The sequence below is a fragment of the Schistocerca americana genome, chromosome 3 (assembly GCF_021461395.2).
Source record: "Schistocerca americana isolate TAMUIC-IGC-003095 chromosome 3, iqSchAmer2.1, whole genome shotgun sequence".
NCBI classification, from domain to species: domain Eukaryota; kingdom Metazoa; phylum Arthropoda; class Insecta; order Orthoptera; family Acrididae; genus Schistocerca; species Schistocerca americana.
Genome location: NC_060121.1, coordinates 422,719,769 through 422,732,585, shown reverse-complemented (window position 1 = coordinate 422,732,585; position 12,817 = coordinate 422,719,769).

Sequence of the window (12,817 nt, the reverse complement as noted above, 5' to 3'; positions counted from 1 at the left end):
AAAAAGGCATTTCTGGCCAAGAGAAGTCTACTAATATCAAATACCGGCCTTAATTTGAGGAAGAAATTTCTGAGGATGTACGTCTGGAGTACAGCATTGTATGGTAGTGAAACATGGACTGTGGGAAAACCGGAACAGAAGAGAATCGAAGCATTTGAGATGTGGTGCTATAGACGAATGTTGAAAATTAGGTGGACTGATAAGGTAAGGAATGAGGAGGTTCTACGCAGTATCGGAGAGGAAAGGAATATGTGGAAAACACTGATAAGGAGAAGGGACAGGATGATAGGACATCTGCTAAGACATGAGGGAATGACTTCCATGGTACTAGAGGGAGCTGTAGAGGGCAAAAACTGTAGAGGAAGACAGAGATTGGAATACGTCAAGCACTTAGGTTGCAAGTGCTACTCTGAGATGAAGAGGTTAGCACAGGAAAGGAATTCGTGGCGGGCCGCATCAAACCAGTCAGCAGACTGATGACAAAAAAGAAAAATGCCCACCCACATACGGTGAGAGTTTCTACTGCTTGCTTCCGTGCTTGCCAAACCTTACCTTGGCGAGCAAGGTTGCCGGATCTCTTCCCAATTGAACTGTTGGAACATTATGCGCAGGGCCCTCCAACCAGGTCACAAATTTGACGATTCAATGCTGTACTTGGGCACAGTTTGCCACGATATCCTTCAGAGGGACATTAACAACTCCATGAATTTTATTTTTATTTTTTTATTTATTTATTTATTTATTTATTTATTGGCTTTCAGTGTATCTAAGATAAAATGTCTTTCTTCCGATATGCCTATGACGTCAAGTATTTCGGATTACTACACTGTTCAGTCACATTAATATGACCATACGCTAAAATCCTGAATAACCACCTTTTGCAGTTAGAACGTGCAGGATGAGAGTCAGTGAGGTTCTGGCAGGTACTGACTTGGATGTGAAGCTATGTTGATTCCAGTGCTGTGGCCAGCCGCGCTACGTCTCTCAATTGAGGATATATGGCACCAATAGCTCGGTTGAGTTGGTCCCACAGATTTTCGATTGGATTTAAATCCAGGGAGTTTGGTGGCCAGGGGGCACCGTAAACTCATAACGATGCTCTTCGAACAACGTGAATACACTACGAGCTGTGTAAAACGCTGCATCGTCCTCAGGTCCGAGTCCTTCAGCGACGCATCACCCAACTGCCGGCCGCGACCGCGGCCCTCCGAAGCCGACGACGGTTTTATCGATCATCTACGCATCGGCGCTCTGTTCTCCTCCTGCTGACCGTCGCCACTCGGGCCACGTACCGGTTTCCCTTCGAGCTGCTACAGATACCTCCAGGATCGGCTTGTCATGCCTACAACCTGACGCCACACCGGCGCCACTACCAACAACGACGACTTCCAATCCCCTCCCGCCCGATGATATGGACGACCCGTCGCTTATCGTCCTTACCGTCTTCCGACACAAAGGGACGGGCACGCAGACAATGTTCACGTAAATTGCGCAAGAGGAGGCGCCGTACGGTCTCGGAACGACACAACCCTCCTAGATAGCTCACCTCACCTGAGGCTTCAGAGGCCATCCGACCCGATGAGGCTTCGGAGAACCCGCACGACGACATGAATGACGACAATGCGACTTCGGCTCTGGCTGTGCCGGTGCCTACAATGCCGGCTCGCCCAGATACACCTGTACCAATAGACTCCACCGAGACTCCGGCGAGACGTCCTCCGCTCCTACGGAGAGGTGGAACGCCTCAACGACAGTCCCTCGATGGCGTGAAGTGATGACATTCACGATGGCCCGAATCACACGCTGGGGTCGGAGTTACCGCAGACAGGGACCTTGTTACACCAAAGATAAAGCCGTCAGGTGGCTTATATCACGACTCGCCTCTGCCTCTCCTCTCCTTATCCCCCACTGATGGAGTTCCCCTTCACGGCTGGGATTGACTCTAAACGTACCGAATTGCAATGTGAACCGTGCTGGCACCTGCTTTAAACCTTTAAACCTTGACTGTTACTCTGCGTTTGGTTTCCCGCGGTTATTACGGTTGTGCCGTGGTTCTTCCTCTTTTTACGCGTGGCAGCAGCGGTGTGTATCGATATTCGCACCTTGTACTATCTTTGGTCTGGTGAATGATAGTTTCCGGCTAGCCGGTGTGCCGCAGTCGGTCGGTTGGTGTGGACCAGCCAACAAATCTCCGCGCGGCGCAGTGGGCCGGGCCCGCTGGCGGTCTCTACGCAGTGTCGGAGTGTGTGGGAACTGTTCCGATTGCTACGAGGTTCGTGGCTCACCGACCCAGGACATCAAAGTTGAGTGGTGATTTAATTACTTAAGCCAGACTGTCCACATTGTGCCGTTGGTTTTCATGGTTGGCTGTTGGTCCCGTGAGCAACAGCGAGTGTTCGAGTTGGCGAAAGTTTAGTCACCATCCGTAGAGTTTAACTGTATTTTGGTTATTTGAAGTCGAAGTGCACCAACGGAATTTTCTGTCTTGCGGCCGTTAGCGTTTCAGTTACCTGCCATGGCCGCCGACGTAAAATTCAGGCAGTGTCCTTTCCTCACCGTGTTGTCGGTGTCCAACATGTGTGTGTACTTTTGACAGCTTATGTAGACTTGGTTGTGGGCGGCTGCGCCTTTTACGTTTTGGCTTTGGAGTTCCTTGTGCACTGGTCGGGTGGAAAAAATGGTTCAAATGGCTCTGAGCACTATGGGACTTAACATCTGAGGTCATCAGTTCCCGAGAACTTAGAACTACTTAAACCTAACTAACCTAAGGACATCACACACATCCATGCCCGAGGCAGGATTCGAACCTGCGACCCTAGCAGTCGCGCGGTTCCAGACTGAAGCGCCTAGAACCGCGCGGCCACCGCGTCCGGCTTCGGGTGGAAAGGAAGTCGTCTTGTCGATGGGTCCGTTGACTGTATCTTGGTTGGGTTGCTGGCGGATCGGATGTAGTTGGGCCGACTACCTGTCACCCCTAAGCGAACGTTAATATTTCAAGTTCAGACCGACCCCTGGAAACTTCTGAGCGCCACTGGCTGTACTGCCTTTTACTGCCTTTTCTTATTGGTGTTCGATTGTGTATTTTAATGGCTTGTAGCCGATGGTTTGAATTTGTATGCTTTTAGTTGGGTTTTAAATAATGGACGTTCAGCCACTTTAAAACTGAAAATTCCTTACTTGTCAAGTAAGGAATATTTAAAATATTTTTTTGGATAAAGCTTTGGGCCTTCTGCCGTTTGAAAATTTATTATAGTTGTGTTTTTCAATAGTGGGCCTTCAGCCGCTTTAAAATTTAAATTCCTTACTTGTTAAATCTTAGATTCTTTGAGCTTTCCGCCTGTGTAAAATATTGTTTAAAGATAAATCTTTGGGCCTTCTGCCTCTTGAAAATTTATTGTAGTTGTGTTTTTCAATAATGGGCCTTAAGCGGTTTTAAAATTTAAATTCCGTACTTGTTAAATCTTAGATTCTTAGGGTCTACCGCCTGTGTAAAATATTGTTTAAAGATAAAGCTTTGGGCCTTCTGCCTACTAAAAATTGTGTTAGTTGTTTTAAGTACTCGGGCTTCGGCCGTTTTTAAATTAAAGTTCTTGTCTTTCAAGTATCAGCCCGTGCAAGGCCTTCAGACTAATTGAAGATAAGGTCTTTTGCCTTGTGTGGTTTTTTTAAATTAATTTTACCTGCAGTCTTAAATCATGGGCCTTCAGCCGTCTTTAAATTAAACTTGTTTGCTTTTCAAGTGTCAGATTTGTTGGGCCTTCAGCCAAGTTATAGAACTTACTTACGTGAGGCCTTCTGCCTTCTAAATATTCTGTTTTGAGTCTGAATTTTAAGTTAATGGCTTTCAGCCGTTTCTAAATTTTAGTGGTTGTGCCCTTAAGGCATAAGATAGTGTCACATATTCAGCCGATAACTAAGTTCAAAAATTTTTGCTGTATTGTTTGGACAACTAAATAAAGTTACGTGTGTTTCAGTGTAACTGACAGCCCACTTTTGGCCCCTTTCCACAATTCCAACTAACTGTTCTGTCCTGCGGACTTAAGCAGGGCTCCCGGTGGAGGTTCGAGTCCTCCCTCGGGCATGGGTGTGTGTGTTTGTCCTTAGGATAATTTAGGTTAAGTAGTGTGTAAGCTTAGGGACTGATGACCTTAGCAGTTAAGTCCCATAAGATTTCACACACATTTGAACATTTTTTTAAGCAGAGCGTTTCACAATGATCAGCACTAAACGATATGGGCATAGGACGTCGACATCACACTGCTACAGGAAATACACTTGGCCACACTTCCGGATGTCGCGTGATCTAACACTTAACCTTCTCCTGATGATCACCTGGGACGTGGCGTAGCCATCTACGCCCGAGAGGGCATTCTGGTGGCTGATACTGAGTACCTTCCGTCCGCCAGAGCCATGGCGTCGTCGTCATGGGGACGCGTATTGTCAACATTTACAGTCCGTCAGGCTCCACACGCAGACGCGGCAGGGTACACCTCTGTTCAGAAGAAATTTCGTGAGTGTTGTGGCCATTACTTGCTTGTGGATGATTTTAATTGTGTCCTGCACCCTAAGAATCAAATGCCCACTAAATAAACCTGCCAAAAACAGCGCCTTGTCGTCCGTGATCTGTTGCTCTGCGACACTTAAGAAGTTCGGCACGGCGACGCAACTGGGCATATTTAGCAGCCGGGTCAGTTCGCGAACCGTCTTGGCAGGATTTATGTCTTTCGGGAACTCACACTTGCGCTCCACGGTGCAGAGCTTTGTCCCTTGGCCTTTTCGTACCACAGTGGCTACATCTGGATTGTTCTCCTCCCGCAACAATTAGTCTGGCACAGTCGCGTACGGTGGAAGCTGAACACCTCCCACCTCCCATGATCGCGACTGTCTTCAACGCGGTACCAAGATATGGGACACCTGTGAATGCCGTTTACCTAAATACTGCACAGCCTTGATTTGGTGGCTGGAATGTGCCAAAGCTGCCATTCAACGTATCTTGATTCAGTGTGGCAAGGAGGTAGCTGCATGGCGCCGGCACACTACAGACTATTTCTAAGCCGTTTTCCGCGACCTCAATGTCCAGCTATCCACCCCTGAAACCCAGAGGGAACGCAGCAAAATTAAGCCACAAATCGTAACGTTGACAGGCCGTAAATTGCAGGGGGCAGTGGTGCGGATCCGACGTCAACGGAACAGGAACAGGAACACCCTACCACACTTGGATATCGCCGCCAATAGGAAAAATGGTTCAAATGGCTTTGAGCACTATCGGAGTCAACTTCTGAGGTCATCAGTCCCATAGAACTTAGAACTACTTAAACCTAACTAACCTAAGGATATCACACACATCCTTGCCCGAGGCAGGATTTGAACCTGCGACCGTAGCGGTCGCGCGGGTCCAGACTGTAGCGCCTAGAACCGCTCGGCCACCCCGGCCGGTGCCAATGGGAAACACCGACAACACTCATCCCCCAAGATCTACAACTGTCCTCCCAGCACGTCACTTGCCAGGCCGAAATCGTCAGTGCCTTTGTAGACCACTCCGCACAACGTACCAGAAGAAGACTACCAACACCCACGCCGAGGAGTATATGTTACCATACGTCACTCGATCCCTCGCTGGCAACGACGCAGTCGATCTGACGGAGCCGGTTACGTGCGACGAAGCCCACAATGCAATCAACAAAGGTGCTTTAGATAAGTCACCTGGGGTCGACGGATTGACGATAGAATTTTTTGTACCTTTCTTGAGCTAATGTCGTCGCAGTACACGACAATGTTTCATGAACTGTTGACAATGGGCAACACCGTACCGCCATCTTTTATAACGGAAATTATTATACCCATCCACAAATTAACAACAGGAGTGATTACAGCACATTACTGCCCCCTAAATGAGCTTAATGCAAACCATAAAATTTTTGCCTAAGTCCTAGTGACGCGTTGCCGCAAGATACTGCTTACCATTCTATCCCCAGTATAGACAACTCCAGGCAGCTCAGTTAATAAACATACGGCCACAGAGGAGTGTCGTGATCGCACTGGAAACGGAGTGCAGATTCCGAGCCGCGGTGGTTACCATTGTTTTGGCAGGGCGTTCGACAAGGGGTGTCATCATTTCCTGCTCTCAATTATGAGCCGAATGGGTTTTCCACCCGCCTTTATCGTAATATCCGGTGTCTGTACGGCAGCGCGGAATCCTTGATTCAGGTCAGTAGCCGTGTGGCGGGACCAATGACCGTCCGCCGCTCGACAAGGCAGAGTACCAAGCCTCTGCCATTACCAGCAGGCCACATTACACACTGACGCACATTTCTGATTTCATGGTCGACTTCAGTTATGCTCAAGCTCACTCATCCAGCAAACGTCTTCCTCGTACCAGTACCAAAGATTACTATACCCACTGCTTCGTTACACATCCAGCAACAACGTTGAACTGAAACATCCATCGACGTCGGTGGCCCACGGTTTGGCGTCATGTCCCCCATTGTTTCCTTTCCTACAACGTCCGGGCATGGCTGGTATTGCCACAATTATATACTTATATCGATATGGTATCTGTTCTTTCGGACATGAGCTTCTTCTTCTGTGCGGATGCACACATATTCCCCGAACTCTTACGTGACTTGGTAAGAATGATTTCCACGAGTAATGAGTGTGTTGGGGTGGGACACTACGAATGTAGTGTGTGGACATACAAGGTGAGAATGGGGGTCTCGCGGGAGGCGCGCGCGGGATAGTGCCTGCAGTCGCACCATGCTCCCTGCCCTCGGTGGCTCACAAGGGGAAGGCCTCAGACACGGCCAACCGATTCGGCTCAAATTTGGCTGGTCGCTTGTGTACAACCTAAAACGAAGGACTCTAAGATATTTTGGGTCAACACCCCCGCAATTTTGAGAAAAATCACCCCTAAAGGTTATGACGAGCAATCGACTGAAAATAAGAGGGATCGATAGATAATTAGAGCATTTTTCATCATCAGATATGGGTTCCACAAACGCAAACTTTTCCAGAAATCGAGGTAAGAAACTTTTACAACCGCCGCTTTTGTACCCACATGGTAAACACATCTCGCCGCCATCATCGATAGAGCAACGGCCAAGGTAACTGGCTGGGAATCTGAGAACCCCGGTTCGAATCTGGAAGAAACCTAGCTGATGTTATTCTTTTCGTTTGTATTTTTCCTTATCTCAATTGATAGGGATAGGAGGGTTAATAAGGTAAGTAAATCAATAAGGAATGATAATAATAAGGTAAGCAAACTAATTTCCCAAACGCCGTGAGTTGCTAAAGTATTAAACTTTTAAGCCTTGTCACATGAAAACAACTCCGAGTAAGAGTGCTGCGAGTTCCTCACGAGGAATCACAGATAGCCAACAGCGCGACACTTGTTTACAGGGAGGCACGGGACAGAATGCACGCGGGGAGAGTTACGTTGTCCCGGTTGCCTCTTCGTCATATCATAGTTGTGAACCTGGAAGAGTGAAGGTGTCCAGCACGAGCCTTATAGAAGTCAATCGGAAAGAGTTGTTGTCTTTAGGCGATTTCTGGAAACGTATGCGTTTTCGGACCCATACCTGATCATGAAACATGCTCTATTTACATTTACAATTATCTATCGATCCCGCCAATTTTGAGTCGATTGCTCGTCATAACCTTTAGGGGCGATTTTCTCAAAAACGCGGGGGTTTTGACCCAAAATATCTTAGATTTCTTCGTTTTAGGTTGTATACAAGCACCGGTTCTAGGCGCTTCAGGTTCGAATCCTGCCTAGGGTATGGATGTGTGTGTTGTCCTTAGGTTAGTTAGGTTTAAGTAGTTCTAAGTTCTAGGGGACTGATGACCTCAGATGTTAAGTCCCATAGTGCTCAGAGCCATTTGAACCATTATTTTTATTTATATATTTATTTATTTTTTGTACACAAGCGACCTGCCAAATTTGAGCCGAATCGGTTGGCCGTGTCCGAGGCCTTCCCCTTGTCAGATGGATGGAGCGTCTGCCTTGTAATGAGGAGATCCCGGGTTCGAGTACCGGTTGGGGCAAACATTTTCACCTGTCCCCCTTGATATATATCAACGCCCGTCAACAGGTGAAGGTATTAATATAATTCTAATTTCGAACTAATTATGGTCGTCCCTATGAAGGCAGCACATTGTTTGCGCTACCAGTCGGCCTTGCTGCGCTACGTATGACTATATCATTTCGCTGCGAGCGCACACAACCCAGGCGGCGAGCGAGCGTGACCGCTCCTGCTCGCCATGTCGCATCAACAACAGACATACTGCGGTCTAGGACGGTACTAAAAATTAGTTTTAAAATTTTGGAAATCTGTGGTAAGGTCTTATGGGACCAACTGCTGAGGTCATCGGTCCCTAAGCCTACACACTACTTAATCTAACTTAAACTAACTTACGCTATGGACAACACACACACCCAAGCCCGAGGGAGGACTCGAACCTCCGACGGGGGGAGCCGAGTTTTAAAATATGTTGAAAAATTGCAAGTCACTTTTTATGATAACTTGTTTACCAGTTTCATTCTAGTTTGCTCATCTTCTAAAGGATGGAGAAAGTATGGATAAAACTGCGTCATTTGCCTGTGTGTCAGCTGCATAGATTTTGTATTCGGTTCCATTCACACAGAGTTTTGCTCTAGGAACCTCTCAAGGCGAATGCAGTGATAATTCCGTAGAAAAGACTTGGCCTTTGAGGTAGTCTTGTCAGTCTTTACTAGAGAATATTTTACTGGCAAAAGTAAAGCTGTGAGTACCGGGCGTGAGTCGTGCTTCGGTAGCTCAGTTGGTAGAGCACTTGCCCGCGAAAGGCAAAGGTCCCGAGTTCGAGTCTCGGTCGGGCACACAGTTTTAATCTGCCAGGAAGTTTCATATCAGCGCACACTCCGCTGCAGAGTGAAAATCTCATTCTGGAATATTTTACAAATTTCAAAAGACTTTTATCAGGATTTTTGTCGTTTCTAGGGAACACAAGGAGGTAGTTTCTTTTCGTTCCACGTTAAATTTATTTACAATATTTACAAAATTCCGAATGATTACATCAAACTACTTTTCAATATTTATAAATTTTCAATTATTCTGACGTTTTCTTCCTCACTCTAACGTCTGTGCATAGACCACACGTCAGAAATGATTTTAAGTTCCCATCAGTTTGGAGTTTCTTCAAAGCCTTTGCAGTCGTTCCGTCGGTCCTCATTGCAGCCTCTTTTCTTCTTTTCTCATCAAAGTTTAAAATTAGTTGGTCTAACTGTGGCTGTGGTACTCTGCACCATCTCGTGGATATTTCGCTAATGAGTGAGCATTCGGATGAACTTATGATATTAATGTATTTATTCTTCGGTTCCGTCTTTCTGAGACGTTATTAGTGCGACAGCGTCTTCCACTGGAATTCCAAATCTCTCTTGGCGTCTGTTGGTTATCGAGCCACTGGTTCACAAAAGAAAAGTCCTGCAGCTTTTGGTTTGTACGCGTGCTTTCCTGAATACACAGCCAACCATCATGCAACATTTCCAGGGAAAGATGTGCTACAGCAGAACACATTCTTATGTGACAGCCTATTTCCTCGTTTTCCTTAAAGGCTTAAACGAGTGCTCAATACTGAACTTCTTTCCACAAACACTGATTAAAATGATAATTGCAACCAGTAATCTCTATTCTAGGAAACAAACTTTCAGCTGCTTGGATGGTGGCAATTTCCTAGTACATCATGAGAGATGCAGGATACCATCCAGGCACATTAGTTTCTATAGCTTTAAAAAAACGTTCACATGTTTCTCGCTTTTTATTTGGCACTTGTGCATAAGCAACAGGAATGGTTTTTGTCTGCTTCCAACAATAAATAAGGTCGACGTGGAATATAAACAACTCTACATACCTCTTGCTCGAACTCTTAAACGTTCCATCCACAAAGAATGAATCGCAGTTTGATAAACACAATTTTCCCCTTTTACTGCCAAACACCAATAGTCTGTCAATCGGTGCCATGTTATCATCTGCAAGGAAAGAAATTGCTACCATCATACATCAGTAAATTATTTCCTCCAGAATTGGTGGGCTGTTGTGTAGTTCGCATATATTTTCGCTTGATTTTTGCGTGATTAGAGTTATAGAAAAATTAGTATCGTAGACTTCTATTTCCCCAATACAAATTTTCACGATTTTACAAGTCTGCAGCTTCGATTGTGTTGATGTTTGGACTTATATGTACATGCTGTTTTTTTGCGCAGTGAAGAGATCGAAATCCACCCACAGAAGATACTGGCAGACTTAAGAGCTTTTCTTCAAATCAATATTGCTCAAAAAGTCGTACCAGACATTGATTCTTTAGTGGACACCAAAATAAGTTATATTAATTGACTTTTTTATATCAGTAAACTCTTCCGGGCTAAGTTGCCGTGGTCGATCTGTAGAACTTCTTCTCCCTGACGTTTCGTTCTCAACTACGGAGAACATCTTCCGAGGTGAGTCGACTCACCTCGGAAGATGTTCTCCGTAGTTGAGAACGAAACGTCAGGGAGAAGAAGTTCTACAGATCGACCACGGCAACTTAGCCCGGAAGAGTTTACTGATAAAGACGCCGGCCGTGAAAGCCTACATGGAATGACTTTTTTAGGTTTAAGGTTTAAATAAAATGACAACGAAATATAAAACTTTCAATTTAAGTTTAGTCCTAAAACAACAGTTGTCATAAGGCTGCAACTGTCGTAAGAAATAGCATGCTTCGTACTTAGCTGCCCCCGTTGTTTACATCATAAAAATATTAAAAGAGATATTGAGTTTCATTGTCAGTTCTCATTATGTTGGGTTTCATTGTCAGTTACATTAATACAACGGTCTTAAAAAATAAATTTTGCCACTAAACACGTTAATGAACCAATCACCCATCATGGTTGCCCACTGCTGTGACTCTCGCATGCGGTACCAAATGTCTTGGCTCAAACTCGTCTAGGGGTTGAACCGTACATATCGCATTACACGTCCTAAATTAGACACTTGTCACACTTTGGTTAAATTGTCTGGCTGATGGCAAGTTTGCGAAATTGTATGAAACATACAACGTTAATATAACAACATTAATAGTAATATCGGGAGCTACATTAACGACCCATAAATGATGTAGGCCACACAGTTGCGATTTGGTTACAATAATGTTTATTCAGAAAGCAAACTAATAGCAAAAGTGGTCTAATTTAGAATTAATATTACACTAGAGAACATATCCATTTGATACACCTCGATCATTCACAATGTCATAGCGAATTACAAGACCAATACTCCACCTCGTTAACTACGCGTAAAGTTAAGAGTTTACACCAGGCGGTCGGCTATTCACCGCTCGAAGAGTAAGTCCCGCGATATCACACAACGCGAAATTTTCTAAGTCGTCTCACTTCATAGCTACCTAACGACCGACCGTCCGCTTTCGCGTCTCCACCAGCACTGTCGCTCTGCCCGTCCCCGGCGGCGTTTCCCGAGCGCCGAATATCCTCGCTCAACTGACTAGCGCAGTTCCCTTTCCTGAAGCGTCTATCTGATTGGCTACAGCTTATTCTACATTAAAATTACGTTTTAACATATTTAAATAATCAAAGGTTGACCACTTTCACATTATAAATAAAGTAATAATAATATCTGTTACATAATAAAGTTAAATTCTTTTACATAAAAGCAATATAATTTCTTTCTCAGCTTTGAATGTAGCCTTGCATCAATATGCTTTCTGATAAATAAATAAAGAACAAAAGTAACTATTATTACTAAACTTTACAGCAAATATTCTATTACCTAATGATTCAATACTCTCATCGTTCAATGTGTTTTGTGTGGAGGAAATGATGATCTGATGCTTAACTGAAAACACTGGTAATTTAAATTTACTGTATCTTTTAAACAAATGAAGTTAAAGAGTTGATATTTACAAAGTTTGTCATTTTAATGATGCGCTTCTACAGGAAATGTCGTTCGTTAAGATCGACCAAAGCGTTCAGATTTTAGGATTCAGGTCTTTGTTACAAAACCTGTTAATTTCGCTTTAACACTAAATCCTAAACTATTATAGATATGATCAATATTCAAGTATTATTGGGATCACCACGAAAATTTATGAAGAATGGTAAATTAAAATTACTGTGGCTTCATTCCCTGAATTACTACAGAATTAAATAGTTTTCATAAATGTTTCCCTTTATGGTCGATCTTGTGTCCGCCATATTTAACACTGCTACTTCTCCCTGGTCACAAACAGCTCCTACAGGGTTTCCCTATGACGCAGGTTCTCGTCTTTCTCACTCGCACACTACAGCGCTTAGGCCTCATTCAGCACAACAGACGCCTGTGAATTTCCCCATCTCGTGGTGAATCTGCTCTCTTTGTGGCACGCGATCCTGGACGACAGGGTTCGTTTCAAAATTCCTGAAGGCTGTTTCTTTCGGCCATATACTTACATGAGAGCGAAATGCTCGTTAACTCACAGTGCGAGCCATCTCGCACGAGCAGCTGCGCCGACTTGCTAGACTTCTTAGTGCACCTGTACCTGTGAAAGGCCAGTCAGCCCGGCAACAACCCCAGGCTCCATGTAAGTGTCACTCCACGCAGATGTCACTCCACGCATGTGTTCCAAACTCCTTCTGGAACATCCTGTCCGCTACCTACAGTTTCCTGGGCTCCATACAAATGTCAAGACATTCCTTCTTCGTACAAGTGTCACTATGCGCCAGTGTCACAATCTCGCAAAAAATGTCATAGCGGTAGCAGGATTCGTTATCAATAGGAAGTTAGGGCAGAGAGTGTGAGTTACTTTGAACAGT